The sequence below is a fragment of the Vombatus ursinus genome, unplaced genomic scaffold (genome assembly GCF_900497805.2).
Source record: "Vombatus ursinus unplaced genomic scaffold, bare-nosed wombat genome assembly UNPS02014863.1, whole genome shotgun sequence".
Classification (NCBI taxonomy): domain Eukaryota; kingdom Metazoa; phylum Chordata; class Mammalia; order Diprotodontia; family Vombatidae; genus Vombatus; species Vombatus ursinus.
Window position 1 is genome coordinate 23527074 of NW_020954641.1, and position 15544 is coordinate 23542617.

Here is a 15544-nt window from a genome sequence, read left to right on the forward strand (position 1 = left end):
TATTATCATAACTGTTATTCTAAAGTAGGTATATTTGAGTTTTTCAAGGAGGCCTGGTACTTCTGGTGTGAGGGGCTTATCAAGCCCTTTCCAGGGCAGCTTGTCCACCTTTGATGTGCACCTGGTGCACCCAACACTCACCCGTAGCTCCAAGAAGTTGTAGCATAGGCAATAGCCACACCTCAGTAAACTGTCTCAGCAGATGGGCTAAACCAGATTGAGGGTAACAGACAGGCTTCTCAAACCCTTTGATGAGTTATGGGGATATCTACCCCCCCAAGCATATGAAGACTTTTCCTGGCAGAATGAGAACAATTTGTTCCAAGAGCCAGGAAGGTGCCTTTGTGCAACTCTGCCTCACTTAAATCTAATTCACAAGCAAGTCAGGGCATCACTCCATGATGTCAATTGTCCTCTTTGAAAATGAAAGACAAACAACAACAAAACATTCTGAAATAAAACTTTTATGTACCTCACAGGATTATGGTGAGGATCAAATAAGATCAGCCCTTTCATCCAGAGGAGGAGGAAGGACATGCAGATGGCAATGGATAAAATGATTAACAAATGCCATAAGGATAGACCTTAACTACAAAAGAATCTCACTAACTTCTGTGGTTAGTACTATTAGAACTATAGTATCAAAAGGTAGCTGGGGTTTGTTCACGCTTCATTGGACCATTTAGTTCATTTTGCCTACCTCAGTATAAAACCCCACAGCACATTAATGTCGGAAGGCCATCTAGAACCAGGCATTTGTCTGGACCAGATTGGTTGCCTGGAATTCTTCTATGCAGGTGTGTGGCTTTATTTCCCATCAATTTCCTCGTACCAGATACACAGAGATGATACTGAGATGGAGAGTATGGACATCCTACATACATTCTGTATTGTTGTTTGTCCTTTATTTCTAAGAGGACCAATGACATCACAGGGTGATGTGTTGACTTGTTTGTGAATTGGATTTAAGTGAGGCAGAGTTGCACAATGTCGTTGGCCTCACTCTCTCTTCCAGAGTCATTGAAGTCTAATGGCAAGACAAGTCAGGATGACTGGTGATGGCCCAGGATGCAGTGGATGACTTTGGTGTTGATGTCTGACCAAACCCTAAGTGCTCCATAGTGCCTACTTTAGCCACCTTCATGGTTGTTGAAATAAATTGTTCTCATCTGACCATTCCACTGGGAGAAGTCTTCACATGCTTGGGTAGACCTCCCCCTAACTCACTGATGGGTTTGAGGCCTGTCAGTTACCTTCAGCCTGGTTCAGCTTATCTTCAAAGATGGTTTTATCAGGGTATGACCACTGCATATGTTACAGTGTCTGAGAGCCACAGGTGAGAGTTGAGTAATGGTGACACCAAAGGTGGATAAGCAGTCCTGAAAAGGGCTTGATAGCCCTTGCACCAGAGGTTCTAGTCCTCCCTGAACACCCTACTTTCTGTATTAATCAATTGATAAATCAACAAGTATTTATTAAGAACTTACTACATGAAATACTATACTAAGTCCTGGGAATACAAAGAAAGAAGTGAAATAGTTCTTGCCCTTGAGGAGACAAGGGAAGGGAAGGGAGGGACTAAGCATTTATATAGTGTCTACTATGTGCCAGGCACTGTGCTAAGCACTTTTTATAAATTTTATGATATTCAATCCTAACAAGTCAGATAGGTGCTATTATTATTCCCATTTTACAATGGGGAAACTGAGGCAAAGAGAAGTTAAGTGACTTGCCCAGAGTCACACAGCTAGTAAGAGTCTGGATATAAGCTCAAGTCTTCTTGACTTTAGGACCAACACTATCCACTGCACTACCAGCTCCCTGGTGAAGACAGGAATATTTACGGAATTTGTACATGAGTACAAAACAGGGTGGGGTGGGACTGCCCTATCGGTTGGAGAAAACAAGACGAGTTTGATGAAGAAGGTAGAACTTGAAATGAATCTTGGAGAACACCCAGGATTCCATGGCAGAGTACATTACAGGAATGGGAGACAATCGTGCAAAGCCACCACACATGCAGGATAGTAAGCAGATCCAGAAAGCTAGAATACAGAATGTGACGAGGGAACAAGACAAGAAAGGCAGAAGGGGGCTAGGTTATTAAGAGCTTTAAATGTCAAACAGAGGAGTTATATTTGATTGGAGGGGTAATAATGAAGCTGATGAGCTAGAGTTCATTGAGCAGATTGAGAAGGAGTTATTGGGAAGGTAGGAGGAGAAACAACAGAGAAGAGTGTCCTCCAAACTCAGAAAGGAGAGAAAAGGGTGGTCAGTCAATAGAGTCAAATGCAGCAGAGAGGTCAAGGAGTAAAGACTGAGGAAAGGTCATTAGATTCAGAGGTTTGGAGATTATTGATAACTTTAAGAATAATAGTTTCAGCTGAGTGATGATGCTGGAGGCCAGACAGATGAAAGTTTAGAAGGGAGTGAATGGAGAAGAAATTGGGGCACAACTTTTTCAAGGAGTTTGGATGAGAAAAGGAAGAGAGCTATAGGAGATGGTTAGCAGGGATGATAGGATCTAGTAAGGGTTTTTTGAGGATAGGAGATCCATAGGTATATTTATAGGCAACAGGGAAGGAATCAGTACCTAAAGAGAGACTAAAGATTAGTCAGAGAAGGGATGATAGTGAGAGCAATGTACTGGAGAAGAAAGAAGGAGATGGGATCAAAGGTAAATAAAGAGGGGTTGGCCTTTGAAAGGAGAGCCACCTCTTCAACAGAGCTTGGTTTGAAGGAGGAAATCATGAGAAAGTAACAGTTGGAAAAGGGGCAATATAGGGGACTGAGAAATGAGGAGGAGGGTTTGTCAAAAGGAGAGAAGTCTATAAGTATTCCCCAAATGCAGGGGTTCTTAATGAGGGGAGGGGCCTATGAACTTTTTTTTTGTAATATTTTGATAGCTGTAATTCAATACAGTTGGTTTCCTTTGTAATTGTATATATTTTATGTTACGCATTTAAAAGCATTATTCTGAGAAGGGGTCCATAACCAGACTGACAAAGGACCCAAAAAAGGTTAAGCACAGCAGCATGAATAGTGGGTTCCATACTATCAATAAGCTCTGAAGCTTGAAAGAGGTAGAATGCATCTCTATGTTCCTTGATATACTCAAACAATCCCCATATCCTAGAAAGCACCTTTATTATTAAACTATACAAACCCTTATTTCTGAGTAGCTTTCGATCTAATTAAGTTTTTAAATTTATTAGATAGAAATAATTTGAGTATAGAGGGATCTATCCCTATCTGTGTTTCAACTTTTACTTTTATGTGTTTTTTCCCCACTTCAAAGGAAAATTACTTGGTTCATTGTGGGCAGCATTCTGGAACTTTCCTTCTCTAGTGCCTTGGGAGGCCCCTTTGATTCTAAATCCAAAGACCATCAGGGAAAACTTCCAAACAACTCAGGTCAAACAAAAGATCTACCTCAGGAGAGAGTCTCGAATCAGCGAGTTTGGCGAATAGTGGTAAATCAGCTGCTCTCAGATAAGAGGCTCTGTTAATTAACATTTTAAATTTTAATGTGTCAATAATTTAGGAGTACTGTTTGCTTGGGTCATGGTTTTTCTCCTTTGAAGAAAAAATTTGCGGGGACAGAATCACTTTGCCGGGGGATTCCTGTGAGATTCATTAGGAAGGTAATAGAATATGAGAGGTAGAGAGTTGCATTTTAGCATCTATCTTTGTGTAGCTAGGGCTGTTCTTCAGTTCTTCAAGCTAGCAACTAACATAGAATAAAGCTAGTCAAGATGGCAACATGACACAGCCATCTTGGAAAACCCTTACCTGCAATCAACACAATAGATTCCCTATAGCAGACAAGAAGATTAGCCTTGAAATAAATAAATGAATGAATGAATGAATGAATGAATGAATGAATGCAAATAAATAAAGCTGGATTCGTTAATTTGGGTGGCATACGCATGTATCCATGACAACCAAGATGAGCAGTGTGGTGTGGTAGAAAAAATGCTGGTTCTGGAATCAGATAACCTGGGTTCAAAATCAGGCTCTATCACTTTGGCAAATCACTTAACTGTCCTATGCCTTAGTTTCACAACTGAAAAATGTATTTTATGACCTCTAAGATCCCTCCCAACTCTATTTGTATGATTCTATGAACCAGGCAAAAAGTGAAAAAAGCCAGTTAATAGACTGATTAGTCAATAGGACACCAAAGAGCTGATTTGAATATTTTACTGATATGAACAGTTGCTTGATATGATCTAGAAATAGGCTAAGAAACGTTAGCAAATAAACAACCCCCCCCACCGTTATACAAAAACCTGTTTGCAGCCACAAGAATGACAACGTACTCCACCTTGATTAAAAAGAGCTCTTTTGCACATTTCCCTACCATTTAGCATCAAATATTTTATTAATGGGAGATTTTTGTCTGTAATTTTTTTTTATGTCAGAGACAACAAAATACTGTCTATACATAAAACTTCCAACTGGTTTATTGAGCAATACAACACAGTCAACTTGATTCCATGCTTCTAGTAAAAGGGTGCTGGAAAACAATTGCCTCCAATTCTCTTCCTCTCCCTTCCTCCCCCCGTCCCAGTCTTCATATCTCCACACCAGTGATGAGCTGGTGGAGGGTAGGCAACATGCATGAGAGTTCAGCTCCTGGGCTTTCATAACTTAAGAAGTCCATTTTTTGGAGTTATTATTTGTTTTCCTGCTTATCTACCCTACACTGTCATTCCCATGACTTAATTAGTGGGAAAACAAAGGGTTATTTGTTGCCTTTATTCCCAAATTTACACGTTGGGATATTTAAGCATTTCAGTTAGTTGAGATAGTGATGGAGGAGAAGAAAAAAAGAAAGGCTGAAGGGAGGAGTTAGCTCAATTGGTGCCTGACCTTGCAAATTTATCACATACTGCAATCAGATGGGGACTGCTCTTATGGCCTTGAGATGAGGAACTTATCTATAAACCCATAACTCTTTTGGAGTGGTAAGCCTGGGTAGGAAAGCTTTTCAGCTTAGGAATGTAAGGAGTAAGCTGTTAGAGAGAAAAAAAGACAAGCGTGCCATTAAGTCTGTCCATGTTCTAAGTACATGACTTAACTCTTAACTCTCCCAAGCCAGTCTCCAAATATTAAACTATGTCCCACAGGTGAGAAAGGTTAACATTCCTTTATGGTTCTTGTTCATACTTTGTATATTAGGGTATTCTGCATCTACAGTTGGATGAGCAAGCAAGTATAGGGAACTAATAACTGGTTCTTGATGCGTGGAGTTATTTGGCATTTTCAGACCTCATTTCACTCGTCGCCAAAATGAGATCACAGATCTCCTAGATCCTAATCTAGCCAGTGGCACAGAGCAGCAATTCTATATTTACACTGGCCAGGTTCTATCTTGAGGGTTTCTCACGATTCACACTCTTCGGTTCATACTGCTAAGTAGGCTTTCCCCTAGGGACATCAGAATATATCTACTTTTGGCTCACCCAAGTCTTCCCCCTGGAAACATCAGATTATAGCTTGTACCTATACTTCTACATAAAAAGTAAAAAGAACTTCACCTCTCACATGGACACTCATTCAAACAATATATTACTTCTCAGTCATCTCTGTACCACGCTGCCTACACTCTAGTAATCTTCACCATCTTCCCTATCTCCTCCCTACCTTCCATTCTTGTACTCCATTCCTGAGACCCTGGGTTCTGATGAGCCTCCTCCTTATTTTGCCTGGAAGCAGGCTCCCATGACACTTCCAGGCCATCTCCATATCATACTACAATCCACATTCTGCCCCACACACTACCACCCACTTTCTAGCTTGCCTTTATGTGTCATCTTCCTCTATTAGAATATAAGCTTCCTGATGGGAAGGATTATCTTGCTTGTTTGTGCCTGAAACCTCAGTACTTAGCCCAGGGCTAGTCACATAGCAAATGCTTAATAAATGCTTTATCCCTCTACCTAGCCATCTATCCATATAGCCATCTACCTATCTATCTATCCCACTGCATCCAGGGCCATCTTCAGTCGTCTTGATCTCTATTTTGTCATTGAATCCAGATGGCTCTGGAGGAGAAAGTGAGGCTAGTGACTTTGTACAGCCCTCCTCACTTGCATGGCATGGCATCACCTCCTGCTGTCATAGTTCCTTTTGAAAATGAAGGACAAATAACAACAATATCTATCTATCCACCTATCTATCTATCTACCTATCTATCCACCTATCTACCTATTTATCATCTATCTATATGGACAGGTTTTATTTAATGATAGAAAAAATGCAGAAACAGAAAGAACCCATAGTAGAGCCCATCAGCAGTCAAGACAACTTTCCTTCCCTTTTTGGTGGTATTCTTCTTTCTTAGGGACCTATTTAGTCCTTTAGACACGTAGTAATGTCCTAGAGTTGACAACCATCCTCACCTCTACTACCACCACATAAGGAAAGCACTTGAGGTTGTATAAGTATGAACACACACACACATTCACACTCAACTCCAAACTTACATTACTGCACTACACTACACTACACACACACACACACATACACACACACACACACAAACTCAACTCCAGACTTACACTACTACACTTATACTACCAGTTGAAGGACCTTGGAAATAGGAAAGAAGAGCAAACAAAAACCAAGAAGAATCACTGACTCATAGAATTCAGGAGCTAGAAGGGATTTCCATAGCAATATTGTCCAAACAGAATTTCCTCTAGAGCATACTCAACAAGTATGCATCCAGCATCAATTAAACCTGAAACAAACTAACAAAAATCTCTCCAGTCAAAAAGAGTCCTCTTGATCTCCTGAGGGACCCCATTCCATTTCTGGATAGCTCAAAATGTTAGGAATTTTTTGCTGACATGAAACATAAAATTGCCTTTTTCTAACTTCCATCCATGGCTTTTACTTTTTCCACATGATGAGACTTCAAATATTTGAAGATAACTGTCATTTCCCCCAAAGTCTTCCCTTGTTAAGACAAAACAACCTAAATTCATTCAAATGACGCTCTTATGGCATGGGATCAAGCACTCTCACTATTCTGTTTGCCCTTCTCTGGATATTCCCCAGTTTATAAATGCCTCTATGTTCCTCACACTCAACACTCCACCTCCTGTCTTGGTACCTTTGCATGGGCTATCCACCATTTGAATGTACTCCTTTCTCACCTGTGTCTCACTAAATCACTACTTTCATTCAAGACAGTTCAAGTACCATCTTCTATGCAATGCCTTTTCTTATCTCCCAACTGTACATTCTCTCCCTCACTGATTACCCTGAATTTAACCGCCTTGTACTTATTCTACATAGAATAAATATACTTACAGAACAGATGTATGTGTCGTCTCTCCTAATAGAGTATGAGCTCTCTGAAAGCAAAGATTGTTTCTTTTGTTTGTTTGTTTTTTGTCTTTGTAGTCTTAAAACTTAGCACAGTGTCTGGCACATCTTTAGTTGTTTTAGCGTCCAACTCTTCATGACCCCATTTTGGGGTTTTCTTAGCAAAGATCTTGATATGGTTTGCCATTTCCTTCTCCACCTCATTTTACAGATAAGGAAACTGAGGTAAACAGGGTCCAGCAACTTGCCTGGGGTCACCTAGCTAGTAAGTATTTGAGGTCAGATTTGAACTCAGGAGGAGGAATCTCCCTGACTCCAGGCTCAACACTTCTATCCACTGTACTCCCTAGCTGCCTGGCACATAGTAGGTTCTTAATAAATACTTGTCAATTGATTTCTAAACTTTAGTGCCAAGAATTGGACATATTACTCTAGATGTGTTCTGGCCAGGCAGAGCAAAGCAAGACAAACATCTTTCTATTCCTGGAAGCTATGCCTCTTATAAGGCAATCTAATAATTCAGTTAGTTTTTTGGCTTCTGTGTCACATTGTTGATTTATATTGTGCTTGCAGTTCACTAACCACCCCTCCCCACCCACCACCCACCCCTGCTCCAGATCTTTTTTCAGGAAAACTGCTATCTAATTATACTTTCCCCAGCTTGTACTTACTCAGAGAAGTGAACACAAAAGAGACAAAGGCAGCTGTATGTTCGTGTCCACCACTAGTCAGGTGAAGGTATAGGGCAGTCACCCTTCCCTTACTTGGCAATCAGATGGGCAGCTAAAAGCAGCCCTCCTGCTTCAAAGCTTCAAAGCCAAGGGAGAAAAGAGAGGGAATAAGAAAAAGGGAGTGGGAGAGACAGAGACAAAAAGAGACAAAGATAGAGATGATGGAGGGGAGAAGGGGAGAGAAAAAGACAGAGAGAAAGTCAGAAGGACAGAGAGAGATAGAGACAGGGGAAGAGGGAGAGAAAGAGACAGAGAAAGGGAGAGACTGATCCACTCTTTTGAATATACTAGTTCCACTGATTCTACTCATTCCACTGAGTTTTCCATTCTTATGGACATTGAAGTCAATTAAAGAACTTTTTTTTTTCATCAGACAATACAAATTCTAGAATCAATAAGGCTGGAAGTAAGCTCACATGAAGCTTCCATATAGTTACTTGGATTGGATCTGGTGAGAGAATACAGATCATGCTCTAAGGATTGGCCTCCCTGGTCAGTCCACCTCCATTACAAAAATAACAACAAACAATGAGTACAAAAATCAGAAGCAAAATAAGAATTGAGTTATTTTGTCTATTATAAATACCCAAATTAACTATGAAGGACATATGAAGAAAGATGCTATCTGCACTCAGAGAAAGAACTGACAAATAGAAGTAAGTATAGAAAATTATATATGTAATATATGTATATGTCACTTATGTATATATGTAATATATGTATATGTGTGTATATATATTATATATCTATATATAGACATATAGACGTGTGTGTGTGTGTGTGTGTGTGTCTAATGGTAGCTATCTGGGAGGGGCAGAGGATATAAGGGAAAAAAAGAAATATACATGATAATTTTGCAGTATATTTGAAAGGAATAGCAAATTGTGCACAGTAGATTTGCAGTTTCATGTGCAATCATCTTTTTTACTGTACTATGTTATGGAAATGCTTCTTTTATTCCATAAATTAAAAATAAAATAAATTTTTCAAAAGAAGAATTAAACACCATTGCCTTTTCTCTTTTGTTAGCCATCATCATCAACCACCCTTAGAAGCAGTCCTACCCTGTCCTATCTAATCTTATGCCATCCTCTGCTATCCTGTGCTAGCCTACGTTCTCCTATCCTATCCTATCCTTTCCTATTGTATCCCTTTCCATTCCCCAATATACCATTTTAAAAAAACCCTCCCTCTTCTGTTGCTCTTTGCCAGCTCCTTTTGAACTTTAGCACTCCTGATCCTACAGGACCCATGCCATGTTTTTCTACATCATCCTTTGTTAACTGCCATTGGCAACACAGCATTGTTTAACAACCATCCTTCTTCCAGACTCTTAGTATAGTAATTCCTCTTACTTGCTCCTCCATCATGCCACTTCTGCCATTCCATTGCTGTCAGCTCCCATTCCTGAAGCTCTAGGCTTCCTAGAAACTCTTCAGAGTTCCTCTGCTGCCCACTTACTGTGGATGACTCTCCAAGCTCTGTCCTGTGCCCTCTTCTCTTCTCTCTATTCACTTCTTCTCCAGGTGATCTCAACAGCTCTCATGGGCTTAATTACTGTCTCTATGCAGATGACTCCCACATCTCTGGATCTCTCTCTTGAACTCCATTCTTGCATTACTAATTGCCTATTAGTCATTTTGGACTGGATACCCAGAGACATCTCATACTGAACATGTCCAAAACAGAACTCGTCAGCTTCTTCACCCAAACACATCATTCTCCTGAACTTCCCTTTTTCAAAAAGGAAAAGGCATACTATCCTTCCAGTCATCAAGGTTATTAATCTTAGTATTATACATATCTCCCTACTCTCACTCACTCCACATTTCCAATCAATTGCCAGATCATATCCTGTCTACCTCCAAAACATGTCCCCTCATCTGTATCCTTCTCTCCATGAACACAGTTATCACTCTTGTACAGGACCATATCACCTCTTACCTGACTAGTGGAATAGTCTTCTATTTGATCTCTTTGCTTCATCTTTCTCTACACCAATCTATCCTCTACTCAACTCCCAATGACATTTTCCTAAAGTGCATGACTTACCATGTTACCTCCCCTACTCATTAAACTCCAGTCGTTCCCCAGTACCCCCAAGATATACTGTAAAACTCTTTACTTGGTTGTGAGAGCCCTTCATAACTTTTCCTATCATTCCAGTCATCTTATGCTTCACTTTCTTCCATTACACAGAACACTCCATCTTCTTTCTCCTTTGCCTAGAATGCTCTCTTCCTAATCTCCACCTCTTAGCTTTTTGGTACATATTTTGTTCTTTAACTAGAATGTAAGGTCTTTGAGAGTAGGGACTATTTCACTTTTGCCTTTGTATCTCCAGTACCTAGAGCAGTACCTGGATACTTAATAAATGCTCATTGATTGATGATTGGTCTATTACCATTTGGTGGGGGAGGGGGTGGGTCATGTGATCGTCTTTTTTCTGAGGAACACATGGGTTTCCTGATCCATATCAATTTCTAAAACTGGAGTCTGTATGTATCCAAGTCACTTCTCCAGTGTTGACAAAATGTGGTTCCCTCCATCTTTGTATCTACCATGTAAAGACTGAGTCCAAGGATGTGGCTAAGGTGTCTATCCATGATACAATCAATTACTTTTCAGTATTAATAGTCATGTGTCCAATATGTATAGGGAATCATATTCAATGCCAAAGTAAAATCCTCCTTGGTAGGTGGTAACAAAAATGCAGGACAATAATAGTAAGTGACATTTTTATAACTTTTATTGTTTGCAATGTGTTTTACATATACTACCTCATTTGATCTTCACAACACTAAGAGATCCTAATTTGGGGGATAATAATAATGATAGGCAGACTGAGACTGAGAGGTTGAGTGACTTGCTCAGGGTCACACACTAATAAGTATCTGAGACAGTATTTGAACTCATGTATTCCTGTTTTCAAGTCCAGCACTCTATCCATAACTACCTAACTGCCTCACAATAATGCCTGGGAATATAGCCCCTGTAATAAGACTTCAGTATTAAAATGGACTTTAACATCTCCCAGTCCACTGCACTTTTTCAATCTTATTTCCTATTACTCCCCTTCACACATTTTTCATTCCAGTCAAATTGGCTTGCTGGTTGTTCCCCAAATGTGACATTGCATCTTCTCTCTCCACCTCTTTGGATAAATGGCTCCATGTCTGGAATACAGACCTAGCTCACCTCAACTCTTAAAGAATCCCTTGCTTCCTTAAAATTTTAGCTCAGGTGCTGATTCCAACAGAAGCCTTTCCTGATCCCCCTCCACTTACTTATTTATTGAGGCATTGTATTACCCCCAACTAGGCTTCACCAGGGGCAGTGAGGTGGTGCAGTGGATAGTGTCAGCCTTGAAGTCAGGAGGACCTGAATTCAAACCTGATCCCAGATACTTACTAGCAAGTCACTTAATCCTGTTTGCCACAATTTCCTCATCTGTAAAATGAGCTGGAGAAGGAAATGGCAAACCATTTTGCCATATCTTTGCCAAGAAAAGCCTAAATGGAATCACAAGGAGTTGGACACGACTAAACAATAATAGTCTACCTCCTAGCTGAAACATGAATATTTTCTGACTTTCCCATTAAGTGGTTATTCAGCCACTTTTTGAATACCTTCCATAATGAGGAACTCACTATTGTCCAAGGCAGACCATTCCATTTTTGGACAGCTTTAATCATTCAGAAGTTCTATGTGTCTTTAAGGCCCTTTCTAGCTCTAAAAATTCATGACTTACATAGTGAAAACATAAAGACTTGAGGACATCTAAAACTGGAAGACAATGTAAAATCCCAAACAAATGAAAGCCAAGGTATCTTTTATCAGCTGTCCAAAGTAGGACTTCTACAGACATTGGGTAGAATACTTTTGGAAGCTCACTAAGCCTTGTAGCTCTGAAACCCAATGGTATTTTTTTTCTAATGCAAACCTGGCAGTATACAACAGCAGGATAAAATATCTAAAAAGCATTCTCTTTAATTTATGCTATTTGGATCCCTGTCAGTATAAGAGATGATCCTACAAATTTTCCAGAAACAGCTTTTTGTTTAAATTTGAAGTAGTCAATTTCTCTATGGTCCACTGGAGTTCTCAGTCTTACCAATATCTCTGCTCTAACTTACATAGAGCAAACAACTTCCTGATTGTGTCACTGCTTTTCTTTTCTTCTACTTCTTGACTTATCTGATGGGCACAGGAACAAAAGAGCCAAACAAGCATGTGTCTGGGGAAGAGAAATCATTCATTTGGCAAATGTTCCAGGCTCAGAAGCCTATCTAGCCTTGATCTATTGTAGCTAGTTGGAGAAGGGACATGAGGAGTTAGCACTTTCTTCATGAACAGCAGTAAAATAACTAGTAAAATCCTCCAAAATGGACTGCTGTTTGTCATATTCTTTAATATTCTCCATGAAGGGGATTCTACACTCACCCTCCTAAACCCTCTTATTGTCTAACAACCCACAGAGTCAGATACTATCATACCTCCTAAAGAGCAGGGGACTGTAAATCCAGAGACATTCTGGTCTAGGGGATAGATGATGCACATGGAGTCAGAAATATCAAAATCAATCAATCAATCAAAAAGCTTATATTAGCAGCCCACTGTGTTCTACAGGGGCAAGCTAGGTGGCACAGTGGATAGTGCACTGCCCCCAGATTTACGAGAACCCGAGTTCAAATTCAGCCTCAGACACTTCCTAGCTGGGGAACTATGGGCAACTCATTTAAGTCTGTTTACCTCAGTTTCCTCATCTGTAAAATGAGCTGGAGAAGGAAAGAGCAAACCACTCTACTATCTTTGCCAAGAAAACCCCAAATGGGGTCATGAAGAATGAGACATGACTGAAATGACTCAACAACAACAAAGTATTTTTTTAAAAATATATTCTATTTTTCTTTTTTTTAAATTTTTTTTTATTTTTAGGCAATTGGGGTTAAGTGACTTGCCCAGGGTCACACAGCTAGCAAGTGTCAAGTGTTTGGTCTGAGGTCAGATTTGAACTCAGGTCCTCCTGACTTCAGGGCCAGTGCTCTATCCATTGTGCCACCTAGCTGCCCCTCTATTTTCCCCCAATTACATGTTAAAACAGTTTTTAATTTTTTTTAAAGCTTTGAGTTCCAAATTCTATCCATCCCTCCCTCTCTCTCTCCCCCCTTAACTCCCTGAGACTATGAGCAATTAGATATAGGTTATATATGTCCAATCATGTAAAAACCTTTCCACATTAATCATTTAACCACAAAATGTTCTATGGATTAGGGACACAAAGACAAAAATGAAACAGTCCCTGCCCTCGAGAAGCTTATATTTAATCTGTGGAGATGACATGTTCACGCATAAGTAGCAACAAAATAGAAGAAAACATTCTGAGCTTCTGTACTCAAGGTGTTGGAATAAGCCAGGAGCTATGGAAAGACTTTGATATCTCTGGAGGAAGGAGCCACTGCTGGTGGAGGGTCCTTGGTTTTAAGTCAGGGGAATCCAGGCTGAAGAAAAGACTCAAGCAGGAGACCACCTGCAGCATTTGTCTTGCCTTCTTCTCAAAGTCCATCCCCCTCAACTGTAGGTACAACTTTTGCCAGTTTTGTCTGACCAGGAGCAAGGAAGCTGGGTTCACACATTTCTCTTGCCCTGAATTCAGGGAAGTCTCCCAGAACTCATTGTTCACCTGTCAAAACTGACTGCCATCTGCAAGAAGCTCAACCACTAAGGGACAGCTAAGTGGCACAGTGGATACAGCACCAGCCCTGGAGTCACTTACTAGCTGTGTGACCCTAGGCAAGTCAGTTAACCCCAATTGCCTCACAACAACAACAAAAAAAAAGGCAAAAGGAATAATAAGAAGAAAAAGCTCAACCCCTGGAACTTGTAGAACCTTGTGGGACAAAGTTGCCATCAGAAGCACCAGCTAAGTCCCCAAGTTGTTCTGTAAGAATGATCAGACCTCACTCTATATAAGCTGTACTGAAGGTCAGGAGCATATGGCCCACACCCTTTCTCCATTGCAGAGGCTGCTCAGATCTGCAGGGAGAAATTCCTGGACACTGTGCTTCATTTGAGAAAGAAGATTAAGAAATTGAAGGAACCTAATGCCTCAAAGAAAGATAGACAAGTTAAGCAGAGAAAGCAAATCAGAGGAGAATATGTGAGAATGCACCAATTCCTGTATGAAGAATGCAGATGCCTAGATGTGGTGACATGTGACGAATCAGTGCCTTTCTAGCTAATGGACAACTACTATAATAGAATGCACCAGCATTTTAAAACGTGGAAGATAGCATCTGAGAGACAGGTGAAACAAGATGCAGGCCTGATTTGGAGCTCCTTCAGAAAGGTAAAGAGCTGTTGCAAAAGAGTCGTTGCTTTGTGAAAGGCCCAAGCTTTTCACGCCAGAGTTAAGAGAACATCTTGTCACTGGGATGAAGGAGGTGCGAAAGAAATTCAGAGTCAATATCACTATGCATCCTACAACAACCAGTCCCTATGTCATTGTATTTGACGATGTGAAGAGTGTGAGACATGGAGATGCTTGTCCACATCAGTCTAACAGTACTGAAAAATCTCATTATTTTGTCCTTCATCAGTAAGACTTCAGCTCCGGCAAATACTACTAAGAGGTGGATGTGAGTGAACAGACCTCAGGAAGAGGAAAACAAGGGCAGCTAGGTGGTGCAGTGGATAGAGCACCAGCCCTGGAGTCAGGAGAACCTGAGTTCAAATCCAGCTTCATTTACTAGCTGTGTGACCTTGGGCAAGTCACTTAACCCCAATTACCTCCAAAAACAAATAAAAAAAGATATTAGGAAGATGAAAACATCTCAGAACTCAGTTGGGTATCTGTACATGCTTCACTGTGAGAAGAGGGAAAATGATTTCTACCTGGTTACCCAATGAGGATTAGTTTGCCACCAAATGAAAGACCCTGTGCCTGTAACTGGCATATATCTGGATTATATGGATAGAAGTTTTCTGGTTTATAATGCTATCAGAGCCTCCTTCATCTATGGAACACAACATATGTCACTCAGAGAGCCTGCCAGTCCTCTCTTCCCTCCTTGTACCCCTATGCCAGGAACAAAAGTTGGTCCCATGACCATCTGTCCAGTGGAATGTGATATTTGTGGGAATGTCTGTCTCTGACCATAAGCATCTTTTTTTGTGAAGGAACTCTGGACAAAGCCAAGTTCACTGCTTATGGTCACTGTAAACTGTAAAAATAACAGGGTCACTGGCAGAGACACAGAGACATGTTCAGGCTCTGCTAAAGATTAGACCATAGGAGGAGCCAAGGAGGCAATTTGCTGACAAGTTTAAGACTGCTGCAGCGATGCCAGCTTGAGGGCATCATTCCCATATGGTTTATTTTCCATCTCTCTCAATGCATAGTACATTGATTTGTTATCATAATAAATATAACTTGATTGAATAATTTCATTTTCTTAAAAAAAGAAACAGAATAA

General features: G+C 40.4%; 1 pseudogene; it reads left to right on the plus strand.

The window, feature by feature from the left end:
* Nucleotides 1–13405: 13405 nt before the first annotated feature.
* On the plus strand, nucleotides 13406–15224 carry LOC114027620 (annotated as a pseudogene).
* The last annotated feature ends 320 nt before the right edge of the window (nucleotides 15225–15544 follow it).